At 36.3% G+C, this 12,477-nt stretch overlaps 1 long non-coding RNA gene across 1 annotated transcript; it reads left to right on the top strand.

Annotated features, from left to right (window-relative positions):
* Positions 1 to 8,758: 8,758 nt before the first annotated feature.
* Positions 8,759 to 11,387, top strand: LOC121069932. The gene is made up of 3 exons (XR_005819769.1): positions 8,759 to 9,256; positions 9,375 to 9,476; positions 11,249 to 11,387. It is a non-coding gene; the product is annotated as an uncharacterized LOC121069932 (long non-coding RNA).
* The last annotated feature ends 1,090 nt before the right edge of the window (positions 11,388 to 12,477 follow it).

The raw sequence follows: 12,477 nt of genomic DNA, 5'->3' as shown, positions 1-12,477 counted from the left end.
CTATTTTAGGAGGAAGAAGCTGATACTACAACAGTCATTGATTTAACTTGTCTTTCCTAGAGTTAACAGAATTTATACTCATATGTAAATAAATTACACATGTAAGCTCTTCAGGTTTTAGTCAATCATTGATAAACTACCACCTCATAGAAATTAAATAAAAAGATTTAAAGATTTAAATAAGATAACATTATGACTATGTCCAATTAAAAGCATAAAAATCTAAATCTTTTTATATACAGTGAATCTAAGTTAAATTTTTAAGCTTCCTTATACGATGTTGCAGAGCTGTTAAAAAATATATATATATATCTGTTTCACATTGAAAGTTGTAGTAAGGTAATAATACGACTTTATGTGAAAATATTATGTTAATTTTCAGTAGTTGCCACTGAAGTTATTTTGGAAGCTGTAAACTATTTTAAGTATAGTTTTGATGGAAAAGTTGGTGTATGATAGGAAAGGGAAAAATACCCAACAATCCTGCTAACATGGATAGAAGACTGTGTTGTTCTCATGTTGTAGTGAAAATCAGCTCTAATATGTCTATAGAGGAGGCCACAGAACACATGATATTTCCAAAAGCACGTTATGTAGTTCAACCATAGTGCTTCTATAAACTCAGAATAGAATAAGGTTCATCTTTTCTACATGCTTGACACAAATTACTCAGTCCTCTGGTCCTTGAAGGCAATAATGTATATTTATTGAGCTGAAAAGTGTAAGAGAAATTGCATGTGTCAGCTAGGTTCTACTTGTTGAATGCGCTGTAAGTTTTAGGAATTGCACACAAAATCACTTCTGATAACTCCAGTAACATCTCCTGCTGAGGGGTTGGCTTGAAGATGGTGCACACTTATTGCACTTCAGAACTTCAGTAAAGTCATTTTCCCTACTGGGGATGGTGCCAAGCCATCTTTATGATGTGCTGTGTGCACTTTTTCACTCAGGGACTTCAACCAAATAAGAGGAAAGGTTTATTTCCTTCTGGTCCAGTCCAACTATGGACAATGCTTTATGTTTTCTTACGTCAAAAGGGGAATTCTGAGAAAATGGGGAAAGAGTGCACAGTTATTTGTCCTGAAAGCCTTTCTGGAGCATACTGCAGGAGGGATGCGGACTGAGAGCAGTCTGAGATAAGAACAGTTTAATTGTGTGCATGTGGCATGTATGCATGTTCAGGGTTTTCTGTAGTAATGAGATATGAAACTAGCTCTGCTCTAGTTCAACTGAGCAGGTAAGACTGGATTTTTCAGCCTACTGTAAGTGGCAATAACATTCAATGGGCCTACAGATATTTTTAAATCTTAGAAGCTGTACATAACAAGACTAATATTAAATACAAATATATGAACAATTACTTTAACAGAAAAAGGGAAATAAAATGGAGCTCTGTATTGCTTAAATCAAACTACTGAGAACTATGTGCTATGAAACAATGTTTTGACCTCACGATAAGAGACTTAAAGTCTTGAAAACTGATAGATCATTTACTCATTGAAGAATTTAACTCACACTTTGAAAAATAATCCCTTACCTAAATATATGGTATTTTTAACTTGAGTTTCGAGACAGCTTTTCATTGCTCAGTTCATGATTGCCACCAAATGTCTTAATCAGTAACCCAACTTCAAAGCAGAACATTTTACATCTAAAACAAAGGACGGTAACTTAGCTTTGTTTTAGAAATTTCTTTTGGTAACTCTTGTCTGTTCATTCTAGAGTTGCCCATGAACTTGGTTATTTGTGTAATGGTAACTAGACAAAATACTGAAACATGTTTGCCTGGAAAACAAATACTCTTAATCTGAAAACACATAACAAAAATATTTAAATTAATTTTGTTGATGTAGAGTGAGTATATAAAAGTGTAGCTAAAAATAAACTCTGTTTCGGCTTGCAGGGATAGGAGGAGAAGAAGAGAGGTCTGTTCAGTCAAAAAGTAGTCTCCTTATATCTACAGATTTATGGAAGAAAATAAGCAAAATGCTGACAAACTTATCCATAACAGCAGTAATTTTTCTCCAGAAGATTTGACTGTTAGAGGATTGTATGAACAGTAAAAGCTGCTTTTCAATGTGTAGGTATTTCTAATTTCTAAAAAAGCCACAGGAGATGCTTCCTTTTGCTAACATTTGAAAGATGGTCTGTTTTCTGCTGACATTTGTGCTGTAGATAACCTCCTGCTGTCCCAGGGAAATTGTGTGTAAGTGGTGCTGCCTTTCAGAATTGGGAGCATGTTTATACAAGCAGTATATCTGGCTACAAAAATAATTTTACAATATTTTCATCTGCTGCTTTTATTTATGTAAGATGTTTCTGCTGTTATTGTGCAGTGACACATTAGGCTAGGCATGTAAAGTAATGCAGTGTGACTGATACAAGCTGATGTTACACTTCACAGCACAATGCTTCATAATGTGTTAAGTCAATGAGAGCACTTAAAAAAAGAAAGAAAAAAAAAAAAAGTAATTCTCCAGGAAGAACTAACTAATAAAAGAAACCAAGAATAACCTTCCCTCTCTCCTCCACTCATCTTCCTCAAAACAAACAAACAAACAAACAAAAAAAAAAAAACAAAAAAAAAAAAACATGTAGAGCAGAAAAAAAAATGTATTTGACATAAAAATACATTTTGGATGATCCATAACAGTAGATCATTGTGTAACATACAGAGAGATGAAGAAGGTGAAGTAATTTTTATTTGAAAAGTCTTTCTCTTTCTTCACAAAGTGAAAAATATTTCATTTATGATCTTTACTGGTTTTCAAAGCCATATATTTTTAGAGAGTAAGAGTAGTGTACTTAAATGTACTTTAGGCTGCTTTAGTTTACAATACAATATTGTGAAGTCTCAGTCTCAAATGGAAATACTGATTTTATACTGAATTTTCTTCTCTATTATTGATTTTGAAATAATGTAAAAAATCTTCATCCTAGGTATCAATTCACTGTGTGTGCCTTTTTTTTTCTTTGATATTGCATTTTTGTCTGTTTTTGAATGTGTACTTTTTATTTGGTTTATAAACTATTTTTCTTGAAGATTGCATTACTCTACAGAAAGTACTGTGATGTTTTTTTTTCCCATGTTTTTGCAGACTTCTTGCAATATTTTCCTGTGAGCGCTCCTAAATTTCAGAAATCTTTCCATCTTTCTCTCAAACTCAGTCTTACTACATCAAACCATTTAATCTGATTCCTGATATTATTCATGCTAATTGAGCACTTAAGCACTATTTGATGTTGGTAATTTTCTGCCCCGCTCAGAGTTTTGCAGTTAGGGAGAGAGGGAGCATATCCTATAGCTGGTGGAGTACTCACAGGTCTCAATGGATACTTTTTGCACCTCTGGACTGGTGCACTCCACATTTTTAATGTGCATCTTTTTCAGTGTCTGTAGTCTGCATAAGTGTTAAATTGGTCAGATGGTCTACTGGAAATCTCTAGCTTTAATGATATACTACAGTAAATAGCAAGTTCTCTTTTATCACAAAATATCACAAGACTGTCTCTTGTAGGCCACCTTCACTCCAAAAATAAACTGAAGCCATTCCTCGGAAATCAGAGCAGGACTAAGGCTGATGTTCCTGTGCTTCATTAGAAAAGCTCAGGCTAGCAGTGGCTGTAGCCTGCCACACTATGGTGTGCTCTGGGAAACACGAAACCCACCACAGTGCACCAGTTCTGGCTGCTAGGAGGCACGGGACAAGGGGGCTTGGGCTGTGTCTTTAGGAATGGATATTATCAACTTCTGCACGAACTAAGGAAAAAGTTTAAAGGGGTAGAGGGAATAAATGCTGTCTGTATTCCAACACAGTGCTCCACACAAGACAAACTTGAAGGAGCATGCAGAAGTTTCTTGAAATCTGGATATGCAACTTGATGTCCTCTTAGCACAGATGTTAACCATAAAAAAGGCAAGAAAGCAGTTGCAATTAGCAAGTACTAAGAATTGCTGTTAGGTTTAGATCTTCAGGCATTAGAATTGAGATCTTACTAGCAAATGTGTTCGTGATTAATAATAATGATCAACAATAAAAACAGTACAAAATATTCCAACAAAGAAAGTAAGTTTCTTCAATTAATTTGACCTGAAGTTTAGTAAAGTTGCTTGATAAATGTTATACCACTTTTCATAAATAAAGCAAAGAGAAGTTCAGAAATCAGTGAAATTTTAGCATTTAGAATAAAGAAGATGCAGGATTTAAAAATGAGGTTTTTTTGCAATTATTAGCACAAGAGTTTTCATTTGCAGACCAATCTTTTTGATTCCAAAAGTATATTTTAGTCCTTCCTACCAGAGCCAGACTGTTATTTTGTTAAAATCAGTGTTTCATTCCCTAAAAGACTGATTGTCTGAAGATCCATTTGACACTAAAAGTGGGATTTAACTAGGCTGCCTCTTTATCAGTGCCGCTCAGCTATCCAGGGATCATTCAATAAGCCAGGTCATCTTGCACTTTATGAGAACAAATTGTTCTTAACCTCAGCCTCAGCCTTCTCATCATCTTAGAGTAGCAGGTGTAACCTTCCTATGAGAGCTAACAGCTGAAGAACAGGGAACGCCTTCTAATTTTACTGGGTCTCAGAGATCCAGACTCATTATACTCATTTAAGTAACATTAGTCAGCAAAATAAGCTGTTAATCTATATAATTAGCAATTCCAGATAATAAGGTATTCTATTGCATTCTCTGCACTGCGTGTGTGCCAGGTTATAATAGTTTAAATTCCAGAAGTAATAATTAAATTGCTTAGAGACATGTCAAAACACAGAAGGCTGCCTAAGACCTTCTTAGGCATCATTCTTACATCATTAAGAGGGAACTTCCTTCTGAGTTTTAAAAGTCAATAGCAAAACATCTGCAGCAAAGCCCACAACCTCCTATGTTATCCCAAGGAAGACAGAGGACACCTAAAGACAACTTTTTCTCCATTTCTTCAGTCATTCTAATATTTCCAACACCAGTTGGAAATGTTAGAGGCAAAAATTTATATTTTATATTTTCGTATTTGGAAGTGTTAGAGGCAAAAATTTATATTTTTGCTTCTTGAACATGATTGATTGTGACTAATATCTGACTGAGGAACAATATTAAGTAGGTAGCTCTGTGTTTCTATACATCAACAGGATGTAGGTAACTTGCCAAATATGTCAATATCCTATTTCACAGACACACCATATTGACCATAACCACAGTGTTGGCTAATATAAAATGAACTTTCATCACCTACACTGTTTCCAGAAAAGATGGAGCTCCCAGAATACAGCAGAAGTTTCCTATGGGAGTGATACTACATTTTCCATGGGTGCAGTCCATACATTTCTAGAAATCTGGTTATTAAAGTTATTCAAACATCTTCTGTGATATATTCTTATCTTCGTTGTATGGACATTTTCCAACACGCTGATCTTAACAATCAGATGTCATTGTTAGGATAGTTTGTTGCTATTGTGAACATAATCCAGTTTCAGCTGCTCCAGATAGTTAAGGATTAAATTAATTTTACACTATATTTTGTAGTTATATTCTGACAATCTGTAAAGCAAATCTAACAGTAAGAAGTCTGTAATTTATGAACTGATACACAGTCACTTCTGTTTCCTCGGAACAGAACTGGATTTTCTCGTCCAATACCGAGTCATCCCTTTTAACAATGCAGAGAAAAAATGTAATAGTTTTCCTGGAGGTCTAAGTTTCTTCAGTGTGTTTACTTGTGTAACTTGTTTATTTGCTTTTGTTTGTTTGTTTGTTTCCCAGAACAATGTCAGTGTGTGGAGTCCCATGAGATTGCTTGGAACAGTAAGTTACAGAACCAATATCAGAGACGAACAAGAAAAAACAGAAAAATTAGGAAAGCTCTCCGCTGTTGTTTCTATATCAGCTTCTATTGTTGCAGGAAGAAGGTAAGAACAAGAATGACACTGAAAAGATCTGAAACTGATATTTATTTTTTCCCTAACCAAACTTAACCTGAACATCAGCACGTTAGGAAATAGCACATAGCACGTAGGAAATAAAAAAAATAAAAATTAAAATAAAAAAAAATAAAAAAGAGTATTTTCAGGGCAAGTTCAGAAGTAAAGAGCAGAAGTAAACATGCAGGGGAAAGTGGAGGTCAGCTCTCCCCTACCGGAGAGCCTCAGCAGCCAAAGTGGCTCCGAGGAAGGAGAAGGCAGCAAAGCCCTGCAGGAAGCAGCAGGACTAATTTTTCTTGGTTTACCAAGAAAACAAGAACTGATAGATAAGCTTAGTTGTTTGAAAACATTAATAGGTAGTTTTAATGTTGTTAAAACTTCAATTTCTAGAAATCTCTGTTAATCAGTAGCTTGTTTTCCATCAGACAAAGAAACTAGAATAGTTCTGGCAGATGTGAACTGCTTGAGTGGCTGAAATAAGAGGCATATGGTGAGAAAATTTCCGCAGGTAAGTCCTGAATTTGTCATGTCCATGTTGATGTAGCTCCATCATGCAGTCTGTCTTTGCATGCTATTTGCATGTATAAGCCCCTGTTGAAAGATACTACCCATGCTGACTGCCCAGAACAGATATCATGAACAATTCCAATGTGTCTAAAATTTCATGTAAGCTCTTGTAAAATTTCGTGTAAAGCTCTCACTTTAGTACCAGGTCCCCTAACCTCTGTACTGCAGTTCCTGTTACCAGTACTCAGCCTCTTCCTCTGTTGCTTCCTTTCCAAAGAAAAGAGACTCTTTTCTTGCCTCTGCTTGGTAAGAAGAGAGATCCAACCTGCACAGCTCAGCTGTCAGTGATGGTGAGTCCTGCTTCTTCCTGCAGGGGTCTGCTGCCTTCTACTTCCTCGGAGAGGAAAGATTTTTATTTTTTATTTCCTACCTGAAAGTGGAAATAACCAACATCAGGCTTGTACTTTGAAGCCTAATATATTCTGTTACAGTATTGACAATGTGCTGATGTTCAGGTTAAGTTTGGTTAGGGAAAAAATAAATATCAGTTTCAGATCTTTTCAGCGTCATTCTTGTTCTTACCTTCTTCCTGCAACAATAAAAGCTGATAAAGCTGATATAGAAACAACAGCGGAGAGCTTTCCTAATTTTTCTGTTTACAGTTTTCATACCTATAAGATATATTTTCCCACACACATTAGCTAAGTGCTTTTTAGCCAAAAGAGAGGAAGGCAAAACTTTGTGAAAACCTCACATCTATTGCATTTGGATAAGAATAGTCAGAATTTACCATTGCTGTGCCGTTGTTGATGTTTAGAAGCACTGCAGAGTTTGTGCTGTGGGATTTGTTTTTTTTTAATCTCTTTTGGTCTACATCGTAAATATCTATATTTATGTTAATCAACCTTTTTCACCAGAGAAGAGAAACAGGCAGTTTCAGAGACCAATTTATCTCACCTATTCTAGGTACGTGCTTTACATTTGAAGAATCAGTCACTATTTCTCTCCAGGAGTAAAGTGAGTCCAGGTACCAGCATATATGACTTTTTATGATCTGATGAACAGTACATACTGGTTTCAGTATCTTCGTAAGAGTCCCAGGTGCAGACACTTGAGATCTAAGTCTAATCTCAGAGAGATCCACAGTGGGGAGTATGGTGACCATATAGACACAACACATGCATGTCAGTGCATAGCCTCTGTTCACTATGGAAGAGACCTCTGCTACGTTTCTACATAGTTGTTGCAATTAGATAACTGAATTAAAGGAGGATGAAACCAGGTCCACTATATGTGTATATATATATATATATATATATATATATATGAAATCATTTAATTATCCATTATTTTGAAAGACAACAGAGCAAAAATAAGGAGAAATAAGTGTAGTGTTGTCCCTTTTCTTTGACTACAAGCACTAACCGGATTGGAATATTGCTTAGGTATTACTGCAATGTCTGTGCTTCAGAAAAGGCAAGGAAAAAAATAAAACAGGCGGTGGGCCAGAAGCTAAGCAGGGGTCTGTCACTCTGTCTGAACACAGTCGGAGGGCTGCAGGGAACAGACGCATGCTGCATTACACGTGCCAGCTCTGATAGTTACATGTTGTAGTACAGAGCAATCCTTAGTCAGGTAAATGCTTCTGTACAGAACATTTCACATGAATTTCGGTTTTTACTGGCAGGCTGGGTAACATCAAAATCAACATAAAAAATGACTAAAGGTTACAGCGTTTGGTATGACAAATCTTTTACAGTTAGCACGTAGTCCTCTGGGGTGAGGGCGGGGGAGATAAGTGCAAGTGTTGTAACATGAGATCTGACATCACCTGATTTATTCATGTGCTTGCATGGTGGGATATGTTACCTACTTAATTCATCAGTTAAAAGGGAAATTAATACAACTGAATCTTAGCCATAGCCCCTTCCCTCTCCCTCCCCCCCGCCCCCAGAAAAGAAAAGTAGAAAAGAAAAGAAAAGAAAAGAAAAGAAAAGAAAAGAAAAGAAAAGAAAAGAAAAGAAAAGAAAAGAAAAGAAAAGAAAAGAAAAGAAAAGAAAAGAAAAAAGAAAAGAAAAGAAAAAGGAAAAAAAGAAAAAAGAAAAAAATGAAAAAGGAAAAAGAAAAAAAAGAAAAAAAAAGAGGAGAGGAAAGGAGAGGAGAGGAGAGGAGAGGAGAGGAGAGGAGAGGAGAGGAGAGGAGAGGAGAGGAGAGGAGAGGAGAGGAGAGGAGAGGAGAGGAGAGGAGAGGAGAGGAGAGGAGAGGAGAGGAGGAGGAGAGGAGAGGAGAGGAGAGGAAAGGAAAAAAGAGGGAGTAATCTTGGAATGGACTAGAGAAACAGCTCACTGGTATTTGATTTCATAGAATCATAGAATCACAGAATGGCTTGGGTTGGAAGGGACTTTAAGGATCTTCCAGTTCCAACCACCCAGCCACGAGCAGGGATGCCACCCACAAGACCAGGTTGCTGAAAGCCCCATCCAAGCTGACCTTGAACACTTCCAAGGGTGAGGCATCCACAGTTTCCCTGGGCAACCTGTTCCAGTGCCTCATCACTATTTGAGTAAAGAAATTCTTCCAAATATCTAATCTAAATCAACTCTCTTTTAGTTTAAAGCTGCCACCCCTTGTTCTATCACCACACTCTCTAATAAAAAGTCCCTCTCCACCTTTCTTGTAGGCCCTTTTTAGTTACAGGAAAGCAGCTATAAAGTCTCCCCAGAGCATTCTTCAGGCTGAACAACCCCAGCTCCCTTAATCTCTCTTCAGAGGAGAGGTGCTCCAGCTCTTTGGTCATCTTCATGGTTCTCCTCTGGAATCACTCCAACAGGTTGAGTTCTTATTAAGAAATCTTATTTGCTTTTTCATAAATTAATATTATGGGTGAACATAATGAAAGGTGCTGATGTGCAAATAACTGATGACCTCCATTTTCTTTTCTCTGAAAGAATGGGGATATCTTCCCCTCTCTCCTGCTATCTGTTGAGGAGACATGGAGTATATAGAAGGAAATTTAACACATCTTTGTAATTATCTCACAGCTGAAAGAGGTATGCCCCACCAGGAATTTGCATCATCATAGCTTATTTTTATATCAAAAATATTAAATATTTAAGATGATTAAAATTTCCAGTGGTTTATGACTTTACTTTTTGGGAGACTGTAAGAAAGACTGTAGAAAACTAAACATACTCTACTTTGAAAATAGGGTGTACTTTTCTACTTTTAGATCTTCAAAGTAGGAAGTACCTATACTTCCACACATTGAAGAACAACATTATGACTGGTTCTTCACTGTGTTCTTTGCTTTCAAATGATAAGACGTGTTTACCTCAGCACCAAGAGATAGCATATGCTATTAGATATGATCACAAAGAACCAACCACTCAAGCTCCATATCTAGGTCGAATATAAAGTATTAACAAACATATTACTGCTTTTAATTAAAATAATTTGAATTGCTTTTGTCTATTGTTTATACCTACCTGAATGAAATTCTATAGCTATGCTTTCAGTAGACTAATTTACATAGGGTGGAATACCTAACCAGGCTAATCCATGCTTTTCAGATCATATTCCTCTCTGAGGGAAGCTGATAGTTTATTCATATGTTTCTGTCCTAGACCTTTTCTGATAATTATTTGACAGCTAGAATAATGACTATCAAATATTTTTGTTTTCTTATGGTTAAAACATTTTTAAAGGCATGGGGAGGGGAGATATCTATTATTCTATCTTGTATGTTGGAAAATGGAACTGTATTCACCATTATCGATAGGCACTCCAGAATAAACAAAACCAAAAATAAGAGTTTTAATTAGAATAATATATTTGCCAGCTGCAACATTAAACAACACTGCATAACATTTTATAGAAGCATTTGTTTCTCCACTTACAGCTAGCCTGTGTTTTTGATATCACTATTTTTTTGTGTATGCCTAACATTTTGTTTCCAAACTTTGAATTGTTTTGGTAGAGTAGGACCCTCTATTGGCAGTGAGACACACTCAAAGGTAGTGTTATTTATGAGGAGCAAGTGTCTCTTAGGGAAATTATTTCTGGTTAAAAAATACACATTTCTGAAAATTTTTGAAAAAAAAAATTTTGAAAATTGATAGAGACAGTAGAAAATGTTGGGAAAAGAGGAGCAGAGAATAACATTAATTCTCTGGAACAAATGTAGGCTGTAATAATTTGTCTTAAATAGGTAACTAGTACATTAATCGGATTCTACTTCTAATGGAAAAGTAAAGATGAGTTTTTGGCTGGAGTGTAAGGTGTTTTTCATACAGACATGATGAGTGTCAGTGACGAAGTGAAAGGATACAGGAATAAGCTCTCTAGCTGACTATGCATGATATAGAAGACTAAAAGGTGAAGCTGGTAGAGACCTGTGAACTCACCCCACCATCACTGCATCTTCCAGTCTCTCTCACCTTTGCTGAAAGCAGTAACAGGGACTCTCAGAGAGCTCTTCTAGTCAGCAAGGGTATTGTAACACATAAAGGAGGGTTGTGAAAGCTGAAGTTCAATGTAACCAAGGCTCAGGAAGTTGCCTTAGGCTATGCAACAGCAGCAGCAGACCAGAAAGCCTCAAATGGGTTTTTATGGGAAGGTCAAGGAGCTAGCTAAATCTTGAAAGAAAAGAGCTGAAAAATATCTGCAGTGGGGGAAAAGAAAAATCGTTTGTGAGGTGTCAGATGTGGACAGTGTTGCTGGTCTGTTTGTTTTTAATTTAATCATATAATGTAATTATACTTAAGGAACTTTGCAATTTGTATTTTTTATCTTCATATATTATCATTTGAATTTTTATCTGTAGAGCCTCACAGGGAACATGAGCTTGGTGCTTGCCAACCCAGGAGTTTTCACTTGAGCTTGCAGCAAAGGCAGCAAGGTTTCAGAAAGGCATCTTGTACTCAGCAGTAGTGAGGAGAGAGCTGGTGACACAGGAGAAGTGAGACAGATGCCTCCTACACTTTGTAAGTGCTCTTCCCTCCTGCTTTGCCAGTTCCAAAATTAGATCTGGCATGGATGCAAGGACAGAGAAATCTGTCCTGAGCCCATACATGCAGTGATGCCCTGGCCTCTTAGAGCAGCCCATAGCTACTCCAGACTCCTGTTAGTCTTTCAGCATCTCTGCAGATATCTGGGGGGAAGGAAGCGAAAAATCCAGCTTTGTCACTTGGCTTCCATTTCCTATTTCAGTTCTGACTGGGCCACAATTTTGGTGATTAAGTACTCACACAGAAGGATCAGTTATATGACTACTCTGTCTTGTTTTAACCGAAATGCATCTTAATTCTTACTAAGCACTGCTATGCTAGTCTTGCCTAGAACAAATAAGGTTAGATTAGGCAATTTTGGCTTAGCCATGTACTTGTGCTCAAATGTTTTAACATGGTAGCTACCTTTCCTTTATTTTATTAGTTTATTAGTTTTTAATAGTCACTCCTTAAGTCCTGATAATTTGAAAATTTTATTGCCTATGAACATAGATTGAAAGCATATTGCTGTTAGTACAGACTCAGCATTCGCAGAAAGCCAAATCTGAAGGCATCAGAGAAAATGTTTTATATGTACAAAATTCTTTTTAAATAACTTTTTTTTTTTTTTTAAGTTACTCCTCAAATTTTGTTGTTGTTTTAGGAGAAAGTACATTTTGGGGGGGTTAAAACCTGCATTTTAAAATAAGAGTAATGATATCAGATAATTTAGTACATGTTCGTAAATGAACAAAAATCTTTTGGGATTTATACACACCTGCTATCCTTCCAACCAGCTTTTACAGAACTGAAGAGTATATCTGTACAAGAAAATCACAGTACAAGTTTCCAGCCCTTACATCACTCACGTGGAAATGAAAAATATCTTGGCAGCAACTCCTAATTATGTAAATAGGTGGAATGGGAACTATTTTATCCTACTCTACCATTTCGTGGCAGAGTAGAAGGTAAGAGCAGTTTGCACTATAAACATACAGGACCACAAAGAAAATACATTCAAAATATATTTTTTTTCTGATAAAAATAATACTTATATCATGTCAAT

Source organism: Cygnus olor, chromosome 4, assembly GCF_009769625.2.
Source record: "Cygnus olor isolate bCygOlo1 chromosome 4, bCygOlo1.pri.v2, whole genome shotgun sequence".
NCBI lineage: Eukaryota > Metazoa > Chordata > Aves > Anseriformes > Anatidae > Cygnus > Cygnus olor.
This window is presented reverse-complemented; position numbering and strand designations above follow the sequence as displayed.